At 39.2% G+C, this 12438-nt stretch overlaps 1 protein-coding gene across 9 annotated transcripts in view; it reads left to right on the top strand.

Annotated features, from left to right (window-relative positions):
- The window catches only part of SLC39A10 (solute carrier family 39 member 10), a 153085-nt gene that overhangs the window by 68993 nt on the left and 71654 nt on the right, over positions 1-12438 (top strand). For 2 of the 9 annotated variants that reach the window (XM_063712580.1, XM_024243024.3), the window contains exon 1: positions 3342-3567. The gene's annotated coding sequence lies outside the window, so the exon portion shown is untranslated. 9 annotated transcript variants of the gene reach the window in all.

Raw genomic sequence — 12438 nt, forward strand, 5'->3', positions numbered from 1 at the left:
GAGGCTTAAAATTTTATTTTTGGTTCACAGCCTCTCTAGGCATAGCTTTGTCTAAAGTAAACTTTTAGGCCATGTAAAAGTAACAGTTTAAACTGGAGATGAATTTAAGAAGGGGTCTTTATCATTGGTTATTACTAATCTTGAATCACGGAAAGAACAAGTGAGTTTGAAAGGCCTGATTTCTTAGAATTAGTCATGTTCTTTTTTTTGTTTGTTTTGTTTTTTTGAGACAGAGTTTTGCTCTTGTTGCCCAGGTTGGAGTGCAATGGCGTGATCTCGGCTCACCGCAACCTCCACCTCCCAGGTTCAAGTGATTCTCCTGCCTCAGCCTTCCCAAGTAGCTGGGATTATAGGCATGCGCCACCAAGCCCGACTAATTTTGTATATTTAGTAGAGATGGGGTTTCTCCGTGTGGGACAGGCTGGTCTCAAACTCCCAACCTCAGGTGATCCGCCCACCTCAGCCTCCTGAAGTGCTGGGATTACAGGCGTGAGCCACCACACCCGGCAGAATTAGTCATGTTCTTTATAGATTTCATTAAAGACTCTTAACTTTGTTGTGTATGATGACTATTTTCTCCTCTGTAAGAGGGAAACCCAGGTTTATGACATGGACTTCCTTCAGCCACTGCTAAAGATTGGGGTATGAAGTATGTTTCTTATTTCCTCTTTTGTATTAATAGTTGGTTCTTTTCAAATCCTCTGAGGGGCAAAAAGACCCTTGGATTTACTATATCATGTCTCACAAAGGTAGACTGACTGGTCACATTTGAAATTTTAGATACGTGAACTAATATTGTGGCTGAAGCAGCATGAATAAGCTAAACAATGAAAGGTAAACCATTTACACATAATTCAGTACCTCTCTTTCCCCCAGGTACTGAAAATCATTTATACTTTTTTTTTTCATTTATACTATTTTTATAGTTGAGATGAGCTTCTTTATGAATCAAGTGAGGTGGCTGGAAAAAGAAAATGTCTTACACTTTCAGAAAGTTTTATGATTCTAACATACTAGAAAGTCTTTACCCTAACATATTACTTATATATAAAACTGGTAAAGATAAAATGAAATTCATATAGTGATATTGTTGCTGTAGTGTCCGCTATTTGACTCAGCAGGTGATTTTGTGTAAGCCTGCAAGTCATTTTCTGAGATTCCTTTTCTCAGTAGGAAAAGTAATATGCTAGTATGCAGATTAATCATTTATTCTATCTGATAATTTTGCTTGAAAATCTGCCCAAATCAGTGTGTATACACTTGAAGGTATATAAATGTTTGGATGAGTTTAAAAAGTGTTAGGAGACACAGTCTCTATTTTCAAGTTGCTTACCACATAGTTTTCTATAGGGATGACATTTAAAATGTGTAACAATTAGTAAAGAATAGGCACCAACCAAGTAGAATGGGAGTGACTAATAAGAGCTGGGTCCAAAGGGCTCTATCTTAGCCAGGTATTAACCCACTAGTTCCTAAAATGTGGAGGTCTGGGGAATCTTGAGAGGAAGGACTGGCATAGGGGTGAGAAGCATGGGGGGATACCACTCAGAGTTGCAGCTGTTAACCAACTTGCATTGAAGTATTTCAGTGTTTGATTAGTTGGTTCAGCCGTACTTGTGTGTACCAGCTGAACATTAGCCTTGTATATCCATAACTGAAAAAGCAGTGTAGGTGCCCTAAAATATAAGGACTGCAAGTGCTATATCTTACTGATATTTGAAAGAAAGGTTATGTATGTTTTAAGGGTGTTGATAATAATGTGTTCAATAAAATAATTATGAGCCATAAAACATCAAGCTAATTCGGAAGCTTCTTATGCTTTGCACACAAGGGATGTACTATCATGATTTTATGAACTCTAAGGACTTTAGTTCTAGGATGAACCTTAGAATATATTTAAAACGATCCCCTTAATTTATAAATGAATCTGAGGACCACAGCCATTGTCTCACATTTAGTGGCAATGGTGAGACTTGAAACTAGGACTCAGGCTTAATCTCTTTTCTCCACACTTCAGGACTTCTCCCTTTGTAAGCAGGAGTGAGGTCCATGCTCTGGCTTTCCAAACAGTGTTCTGAACTACGTATGGCAATCAGTAGGCATTTATTAAGCACCATTTTCGTTGTTTTGGATGTTTGTTGTAGATACAAAACAAAAAATAACCTTCTTTCATGAAGGTATATTATGCAGGTTAGTGGGACTACCTAGCCGTCCAAACTGAATGGGTTTGGAAATCCCAACTCTTTTCTCTACCTGCTCTGTGATACCAGGCAAGTTAAAGTCTTGTGTGCCTCAGTTTCCTACCTCACCGTGTTATGGTGATTAAATTAATATATATGTAAAGCACTTGGGGAATATTTGACACATAGTCAAGCCTGCGATTACTGCTGTTCATGGTTTTATTTTCTCTACTAGACACCAGTAAGGCACCCCCAGAACTCGCTGTATTAAGTAGATTCTGGTTGGAGATAGAAACACAGGCACCCCAGGCGGAATGCAGATACGCCTAAACATGTGGATTAAGTAAGAGCCAGGAAGCAGAATAATGAAGCAAAAGTAAGATGTCCAGAGTCACCTTTTAAGAAAATGTGGGTTGGTGGTTGCTTAAGAGGGGAGGAGACAATTTAGATGGGATGTATGGCGTGAGCAAAGGGCAAGAATGAGCACGGTGTAGGCACAAGTCCATGGAACTGCTTGGCTGGATCGGGATTTTTTTTGTCATAGAGTGTTAAGAAATAGTCGATCAATTGAGGAGTAGAGGAGTGAAGACCTTGGAAAGTTGCCAAAAGCCTCGAGAATTTCTCTAAATGCGTGACATGTTCTCAGGACTCAACTTTTTCTTTTAGGTTTGGAAGACCCGCAGTAAGTGTGCTTTAGAATTAAATGGGTGGGAGGGGGAGCTAGGCAAAACACCTCGCACTTAGCACTAAATAAAGTTCGCTGTTGCCCTAAGAGACTGAAAAGGTTACTTTAACAAAGTGGGCGGGATTAACTTAACGTAGATGTTTAACTCGTATACAGATGAACATTCCAGTTGATCACTCTGAAGCTTTTTGGTTAAAGCGTTTGGGTTTAGAGCTTCCATTACTCATCCGCCTTGCCCAAGGCCTCAGCAACCGACGTTCTAAAGCCAGGAGCAAAGGCGAATGATAAAGGGCGCTCCACGCATGCGTTAAGAAGCCGCCCCAACTCCCCCGCGGCGTTCTTTCTTGGAACAAAACTAGCGCGGAGCCACGGAACTCCGCAGTTTGCGTAGACTTGAATTTCGTATTCCTCGGACGATCCATGTAGAATCCGTGAGTAGTGCGACTCCTTTACGCAACTGGCGGTATCCGAAGTGAATAGCTAGGTGGCGCGTGTACGCCCATAGCGTAGCACCCATAGGCGGACGGGGTGCGGCTGCGCAGGGAGCCGAGTGGACCTTGTACGCTGCAAGCGTAGCAGGGTGTCAGACGCGCCGGTTTCTGCGACGCAGTTAGCGCAGTCTGCTTTGGTGAATACACGATTTGGTGCAGCCGGGGTTTGGTACCGAGCGGAGAGGAGATGCACACGGCACTCGAGTGTGAGGTAACTATAAAACCCCGATTTGTTTACATTCCCTCCCCCAGAACCGGCCCCGTGCGCGGCGGAGACTGCGAGTCCCGGGACAGCGTGGGGGTAGAAAGGGAGAACAGAACCGGGGAGTCGGGGCTGGTTCCCTCGGGGATGCGGGCGCTGGGGTTCCCGCAGCTGCTGCAGTCGGCGGCGGCGAGCCGAAGCAGAGCGCGTGGTGGGCAGAGTGTTGGGCGCCGCGGCTCCTCTTGTGCGGTCTGGGCTGCTGCGGGCCGCGGGATCGGGAGCCGGCGGCGTCCACTTCGCGTGCGGAGCCTCGCGCCACCCTCACCCTCCTGTGGAGGTTGGCGGAGCCTCGCGGGCCGCGCCCGGGGTGGGGGAGTGACCGCTGGGCGGGCGGCGGCGGTTAGGGGGCTGCGCGCCGGCCGCGGATGGCGTCGCAGGCGCGGGCGGGCGAGGCTTTCGGGATCTGTAGGCAGGTCTTCGGGGGCTTGGCGACCAGCGCCCCGGTTTTTTCTTCTCCAGTCCTCCTCTCTGGTCTGTAATGGGGCGAGGGGACCCCGGGATGGAGCCTCGGCGCCGCTGTTCCGGACCGAGGCTAACGGACGGCTGCGCCTCTGCTCCTACTAGTTTTCTCCCGGGCCAACCGAAAAGCCGAGGCGGAGCGCGGGGGTGTGAAGATCTCGGCCTGCTGGGGGTCCCTGGGGCTGAGGGTGAGGGTGGGACCGGGTCGGTGGGACAGGCCGGGTGGGCCGGAGGTGGCGCGGCCGCCCGGCTTTGTTCCGGAAAGCCCTTAGATGGAGAGCGATGTGGGGCGCGGCAGGGGGAGCGCGTAGAGGAACCTTCGCGCACCACCTCTCCGGGTCTGGGAATCTGCTGAACTCCTTGCCTCTCTTGGGGTCCCTCGAACGCCCCAGCTAAGAAGGGCGGGGGCCTTGCCAGGGCGCGAGCAACATGACGTTCAAGGTCTTCCTGTGGCTTCTGTAAAGAAATGTTCACGTGGGAGCCTGTCCACATGGGCTGTACTAAGGATCTGGCACGAGGAAGAAATATCACTGCAGAACCTGAAGCCCTCCGTTGGAAGGGTCGTTCACTCGAGTACCTATTCTAAGTAACAGTGACACAAAACACATGTTAGAAAAAAACAAAAAGTATGGTAGGTTATACTTTTTTTTAGAAAAAACTTTTATTTATGCCTTTTGCTGTTAAGTCCTCTAATTTTACTTTGGAACTGAGTCATTCTTGGAGCAAAACTAGAATGTAATAGGTTTACATTTCCTTTGTGTTTTCTTTTTGGATGTGTATCTAAATTGTACATAATTAAGAACAAGCAAGTAGTGGAAAAGCTGGAGATGTAGAACTGAGTTCCTTCTGACTTAGTATGCAATTGAAAGCCTCAACTCAAGACGCCTGTGTATTGTTTTGTATTAGGACTCTATTGTACAAATATTTGAGTACCTTAATATGAGTCAGTTACTTTTTCTAGATCTTGGATCCATGCCAGACAACGCACATTCTGCAGACACTGGTTACTCCAGTGGCTCCTTACTGGAAACAGATACATAATATCAGTGATAAGTGCTGTGAAGAAAATAAAACAATGATGTGCTGGTATGGATTTTCAACTTTTTTATGTGATGAACCACAGAATGAGGGTTTTAAATGTATGAAATAGAATTGCAACAGAAACCAGTTATGATGAAATACTTAATGAAGATATTAAATATGACATCCATATTTTAGTAAAGCATTAGTGAGGACTGTAAATGATCTTTAAAGAATTTGGCTTAAATTTAATCTAAAATTGCTATCAGGTATTTCACATCGCTGTAATTTTTGCCTGCATTTGTAACTGAAGAGATAAGTAAATGTCAGAGGTTAAGATAAATCTATTTTTCTTTTTTTCCTGTCTATATTTACAAACATTCTGCGTTCTGTACATAATAGACGCCTGGATAAGAACCCCTGTGCGAGAATGACTTTGGTGCTACTTTAAAAGAAGTGGTTGGGGAAGACCTCATAGGAAATGACATCAATAATAGATTGCATGATAAGCTATACTAGTTCTTACTGTTACCAATTTAAATTCTAACTGCTTAAACGCTAACACGGTCCTTCCCCTTTTTTGAGCACCTGATTTGAAGTACTTTGAGTAGGCCTCAAGTGTAGTATGCAAGTACTAATCTAGAGGGTGTGCCTTTTTCAAAAATGATTTTTGGAGAAGATAGGATGTAGTATCATAGCAAGGAAAATTCAGCATCTGGGATGATCATTTGCTTCTGATTAGAGAAATTTACCTTGTTAATATTCTGTTCACTCAACCCTTCTACCCTCGGTGTTGACCAATACTGGAAAAAATTTACGGCTTTGGAGTGAAATTTTAAAGGTTCAAAACCTTGATCTGTTAATTAGTTTGCTTACCTTGAGGAAGTTGCTTATCTTAATCTTCTATTTGAACTTCAAGTACAAAAACCCTACTCACGGACTTAACTGTGACCATTACATGAGATAACCAAAAGGCTGAAGATGATAGTGAGTTGATTTTACCTTTTTTCTACATACAGACATTTCAGTTCTTTCATTAGTGGTTGAAGGTCTGCGTTCTTTTTCTCCCTCCACTCCCTTCTTGACTACCCCCAGAATGAGCTTTGATGGTCTCTACTGGGCCTTTGGGGGGGATACAGTTATCCTGTTGTTTTTGTTCTGTTACTTATATATAATACTCATGGATTTATTTCTGCTTCTCTTCCATTTTCTAATTTATAATAACATGTGCATCTTGTTTTCCCTGCCAAACTAAATTTCTTGAGGGGGTACATACTGCACAGTTTTTTTTTGTCACATACTGCTTATGACACATGAATATGCAGAGCTTGTCAAGCTCTTTAATTAAGTTTAAAATGCTAATTGAGTGAATCAAAACTTAAATTAACCATTATGGTTAGGCTAAAAATGTCAGCTTGTATTTATATAGTGCTTACCTCAGTATTGGAAATGCCATGAATTTTGTATCAGAAGGACATTATTACTAGTGCATTTTAAAGTGATATCAGTCATAGTTGCAAAAGAAAGTACACAATGGGAAATGGAAGAGAAATGTAGGGAATCAAAACAACTAGTTTTTTCCTTTATAACAGAAGTTTTATAATTCATCTTTGATGTAAGTGTAATTCTCATTAAAAGTACCCTAAAGCTTAAAGTTTGCAAGGCTGCCCAGCCTAACCCACAACAGTTTGATGCTGCCCCCTAGCGTTTGATTCCCTTCACCTTTTGCTAAAATAAGATAATGTTTAAATTACAATTAGATTTACTTACTGTATAAATCTGGTCTATTTTAAAGTTTCCTCGGGCTAGTTAGTGTTGCTAATAAGATGGACGTAAGTGTTTTTGAACTGGTGAATTGTGATTGCTTTTAGCCCCCAGTTTTCCAAATAGGGGTGAATTTTGGGTAGAGATAGAACAATCACCAAGTTACCTTGCTCCAAAAAAGAAATTTACGTATGGGATTGTTTTCAAAGCGGGAAGTTAGCTGTGTAAATAACAACAATTTTATATATTTAATCTGGGCTTCTCCTTATCTTGAATGATATAAAAATCTACTTTCTAGATTAATTTAGTTCCATATAACTTTGTATTGCTTTGACTGTACTGATAATAAAGTTTGAAAGTGTTAAATTTACATTGTGAGCTTTTTTTTAAAATTCGAGTTCATTTTGTTCTATGACTTTTATATAATGATTCTTAAAAAATAGTATCAAGGACCTCTTCATAGCCACAAGATTTCCTTTTTTATATCATTAATATTATTTTATATGAATACTGTAATGAAACCCAAATATTCAGTTTACACACAGATATTATAACACAATATACCACTACACAAAGGCAATGAACAGATAACATTCTACAAAATCTACTTTACAGAAAGGATTTTCTATAGTCAATGCAAACTCTAAGGTTTTAGGTTTTATTTAGATTATTGCAATATCAGTATTTCAAACTCTTTTTTTTTTTCTTTTTATTATCCCTTATAAGTTCTATGGATAGGCCACAGGATAACTTTTAGCTTTTTCTAAAATATCCAAACATAATAAAAAATTATTGGAATGCTTAAAAGTATAGTAGGTATGAAGAAATATAGAACCAAAATTACAGTTTTAAATAATAGTATGTATTTATTTATATAGAGACAAGGATCTTGCCATGTTGTCCAGGCTGGTCACAAACTCTTGGGCTCAGGCAATCCTACCATCTTGGCCTCCTAAAGTGCTGGGATTACAGGCATGAGCCACCGTGCCCAGCCAGTAATACTAAATTATTTCCGAATTGACTGCTTAGGAGACCACATACAATGTTCAGACATGTTAAAACAGGACACAATTCATTGTATCACATCAGTAATTCTGTGTGGAATACTGTTTTCCTATCAGAACGTAAGAGTTTTTTTGGATTGCCAGATACAAGGAGTGGTTATTTAATAGATTTTTAATGGTAGGTATTTTTATGTTAAAAGATGTTAGAATAGGATGCTACTGGTGATACAGGTTTGCAGGCTTGTATAAGGACAAAATCTAAAATCTTGCTCAGGTAGTGTTTATTTTCACAATCTAAAAGTAAATATTTTGTCATAACCTACTTTTATAATCATGTTTTATAATTTTAGATACTGCTGAAAGGGAGGTATCAGATAATACTTATCTTTGTATTAATATTTCTAATCAATTTTACCCTTTTATATACTCGACTTTGGGGGACAGCCCATCCTGTTAAGATTTTTAGGGATTAGGAAAGCAAGAATGTTGTAGGATGTATCCTTATTAATATCATTATGTACTTTCATAGGACGAGAAGTATTGTTATAAGAACCGTGAACTATGAAGGAGATTAATTTTAATCCTCTATAATGAAGATTTAATCAGTGATCACTTTAGGTTTTAGATTTTCATTGAATAAAGGAAGAAGAAAAACCTCAGTCACTTTTAGTGTAGTAAGAACATCACAGAGATATGTATCCTACTGTGGTGTTCCCTTTTTTTTTTTTTTTTTTTTTTTGAGACAGTGTCTCTGTTCCCCGGGCTGGAGTGCAGTGGTGAGATCAGGGCTCACTGCAGCCCTGACCTCCTGGGCTTGGGTCATCCCCTTACCTCATCCTTCCTAGTAGCTGGGAATACAGGAGCGTGTGCCACCATGCCTAGCTAATGTTTTGTACTTTTTATTGTAGAGACAGGAGTTTCACCATGTTGCCCAGGCTGGTCTCAAACTCTTGGACTCAAGTGAGCTACCGGCCTTGGCCTCCTGAAGTGCTGGGATTACAGGCATGAGCCACCGTGCCCAGCCTATGCTATTACTTTAATATCTATAAATAAAAAGAAACAATTTCAGATATTCCTTGCCTTCCCACCTCTAGACTTTTTTCTAAATTCACTTTTATATATTTGAATTTTTGAGTTTTAAAACAGTGGTTTCCCCTATAATTGTCTGCTGGATTGGCACTTAAAAAAAAAAGTGTGTAAATTAAATTCGGGTCAGCAAACTATGGGCCAAATATCCCTGCTTCTGTAAATTGTTGGAACAAAACTTGCTTATTCATGTGTCTTGTCTATAGCTGCTCTTGCGGTAAAATACTTCAGTAGACAAATGTTCAGTCAAATGATCAATTCATAGGTAATGTGAATTTGCAGATGTTCTTTACCTACATAGTATAGAAGCTTTTTGTCTCTTTCCCCTTTCCGTTTTTCCTCTACAGAGGGAATTATGCTTTATTATGCTTGGAGTCGGAAAAGGAATGTGAAGCCCTTGGCCTTCAACTGTGGGTTACCACCGAACTGTCACATTGTTTGTAGCTACTTATGTAGCGCTCTCACAGTTTACCTTTTCTAATTGAAAAGCTGATTGTGTCTTCCTTGTAACTCTCTCAGAGCAGGAAATGGATCATATTTTTATGCCGCCTGTGTCTCATGTCTTCTTTCCCTTCCCCTTTCCCTCCTGTCTTCTCACTCCCCTCATAAAGCAATTCAAAACTGCATGCTTACAGGCCTGTAAACAAATATTTTGGTATATTAACGCAGTGCACTTGTACTGAAGATGACTCCATACATTATTTTGCTTGCATGTGAAGAAATATACTTTGCACTGTGTTATAGAGGAACATAGCTTCTTGATGAAAGGGGCTAGGGAAAGATTGATTTAAATACTTTATCAATATAAATGAAATAATACGTGGTGTGTTACTACATTATAAAATGAGATCAATAAAACAATGTAAGAAAATTAACATGTAATAATAAGATAGTATAATATACACATAACATGTATTCTGTGTATATATACATTCTAAGGCAGTGAGATCATGTTTTCTATTCCCATGGACCTTTTTTAGAAAAGCATATCATATTTTCATAATTTTTTAATGTCTGGAATATACTGTTTTTAAGATTTTGGTTTTATGGTGTTTCAAGAATATAGAAGTTATGAAACAGAAATAAGAGAAAAGTAAATTAAATATTAAAACAGAAAAAAGATTTGGGTTTTAAATTAGGATAGTCTAGTTTTTTTCTTTTTTCAACTTTTATTTTAGATTCAGGGGGTACATGTACAGGTTTGTTACCTGGGTTATGTTGTGTGATGCTGAAGTTTGGGGCATGAATGATCCTGTCACCCAGATACTGAGCATGGTGCCCAACAACTAGTTTTTCAGCCCTTTCCCTCCTCCTTCCCTCCCGTTTTTTCCAAATAAAGTGAATAATTGAATGTATATAACATCCTATGAAAGTACATACAGTGTACATATAGAATTTATTTTCAAGCAAATAATCATGCCAGTTAAAAATTGAAAATCAGAAAGGTATGCTAAAGTTAAATCACTGAAATATATTAAGAAAAAAAGTTCTTTAAAATCACTGTAAATATAATTTCATGGAATAAATAATTTCTAAAACAAATTCTTAAATCTTTTTCTATGAAGATTTTTGCCTAAACACAAGTACTTAAGGTTTTTTAGTTAACTGGTATGTGTGTGAAAGTGTTGGATGTTAGTGCAACTGACATTTTTCTTTTTCCTAAAAAAGAAATAGATGTTAGGGGTTTTAGTTTTTTAGGAGTTATTTTTAATTATAGCTTTTCTTTTTTTAAAAAAAATAAGAAAATACTAAAATATGGGGAGAAAAAACTTTTAAAATTTAGCAGGAGTCATAGAAGAAATTGCAAAAACCTTAATAAGTTTCATTGCATGTACATGAAAACATCTATACCTGAAAGGGAAAACATGATCAAAATAAAAAGGAACATAATGGAACTGAAGGGTTTTTGCAGAAAATGTGACTGAATCATGTTATGTAAAAGCTCATATATGTTGGAAAAAATATTGAGACATCAGGAATAACTTTAAAAATATGAATTAAAAATAAGGTAAGAACTTTTATTTATTTAAAAATTTATTATAATGTGAATGAGAGTGCTATGATCATACTGTTGGTGGCAGTATAACCAAGCTTAATTTCTCTAGAAATCAATTTGGAAAGTAAGTATATGACAAAACCTGAAAAGTGTTAAAATTTTTATAGTTTTTCCCCTCATCTTGGAATTCATTCGAAGCAAGTAATCAAAGATAATAGCACAAATTGGAATTAAAATGTTTGCATATTGTGTTTCAAACTGCAAACAGGCTGGGTGCAGTGGCTCACACCTGTAATCCCTGCACTTTGGGAAGTCGGGGTGGGAGGATTACTTAAGGCCAAGAGTTCGAGACCATCCTGGGCAACATAGGGAAACCACCATCTCGACAAAAAAATTAGCCGGGTGTGAGATCGGGCATGGTGGCTCACGCCTGTAATCCTAGCGCTTTGGGAGGTTGAGGGGGGCTGGATCACCTGAGGTCAGGAGTTTGAGACTAGCCTGGCCAACATGGCGTCTCTATTAAAAATACAAAAAATGAGCTGGGTGTGGTAGCAGGTGCCTGTAATCCTAGCTACTTGGGATGCTGAGGCAGGAGAATTGCTTGAACCTGGGAGATGGAGGTTGCAGCGAGCAGAGATTGCGCCATTGCACTCCAGCCTGGGTGACAGAGCGAGACTCTGTCAAAAAAATAAATAAATAAAATTAGCTGGGTGTGATGGTGCACGCCTGTAGTCCCAGCTATGTGGGAGGATGGCTTCAGCCCAGGAATTTGAGACTTTACTGAGCTATCATTGCACCACTGCACTACAACCTGGGCAACAGTGGAAACCTGCCTCAAAAAATAAATAAATACTTAAAAAAGAAAAACCCACAGACAAATGCTTGTGAAAATCTTAAAGCTAGAATTCATTTTCTTCCACATGTGACATTATTTTATTGGTTTGTCAACTAAAATTTAATTTATAATTGCCAACTTTTAGGTTTTTTTCAAAGTTATACATGAATATAGTTTAAAGAATCAAATAGTTGTGTGAAGTTTCTTGGGGGGAAAAATCAGTCCCCTGTCTGTTCTTTTCATATTCTGCCTAGAGAGATAATGAACCCCTTAATTCCTTTAGTTGATTATTTTGCTGTTCATTACCATGTCTCCAGATAACACGTTCATTACTCACAGCTGATTTTCAGTTCTAACCATTATCTATTTAATGAAGAATGATTTTAGTGCGCTTTTCACTTCTCTGCATACCTTCCTATTTCCTGTACTCCAGTTTCTCAGTACAATTTTCATTTTAATTTTGGTTTAGAACAGTATTTGGGGTTACATTTTTATGCTATAAATGTTCTTTTATACAATGTGCCATTGTAATAAATGACTACTTCCCTGCACAACTTTGTTTTTTCTGGTAATAATTAGCTTGATTTTTTTGTCCTTCTATTTAATATGCATATATCAAAAGACCCCAGCTCTGCGTTTCTGAATGTAGCTATATA

Source organism: Pongo abelii, chromosome 11 (genome assembly GCF_028885655.2).
Source record: "Pongo abelii isolate AG06213 chromosome 11, NHGRI_mPonAbe1-v2.0_pri, whole genome shotgun sequence".
Classification (NCBI taxonomy): domain Eukaryota; kingdom Metazoa; phylum Chordata; class Mammalia; order Primates; family Hominidae; genus Pongo; species Pongo abelii.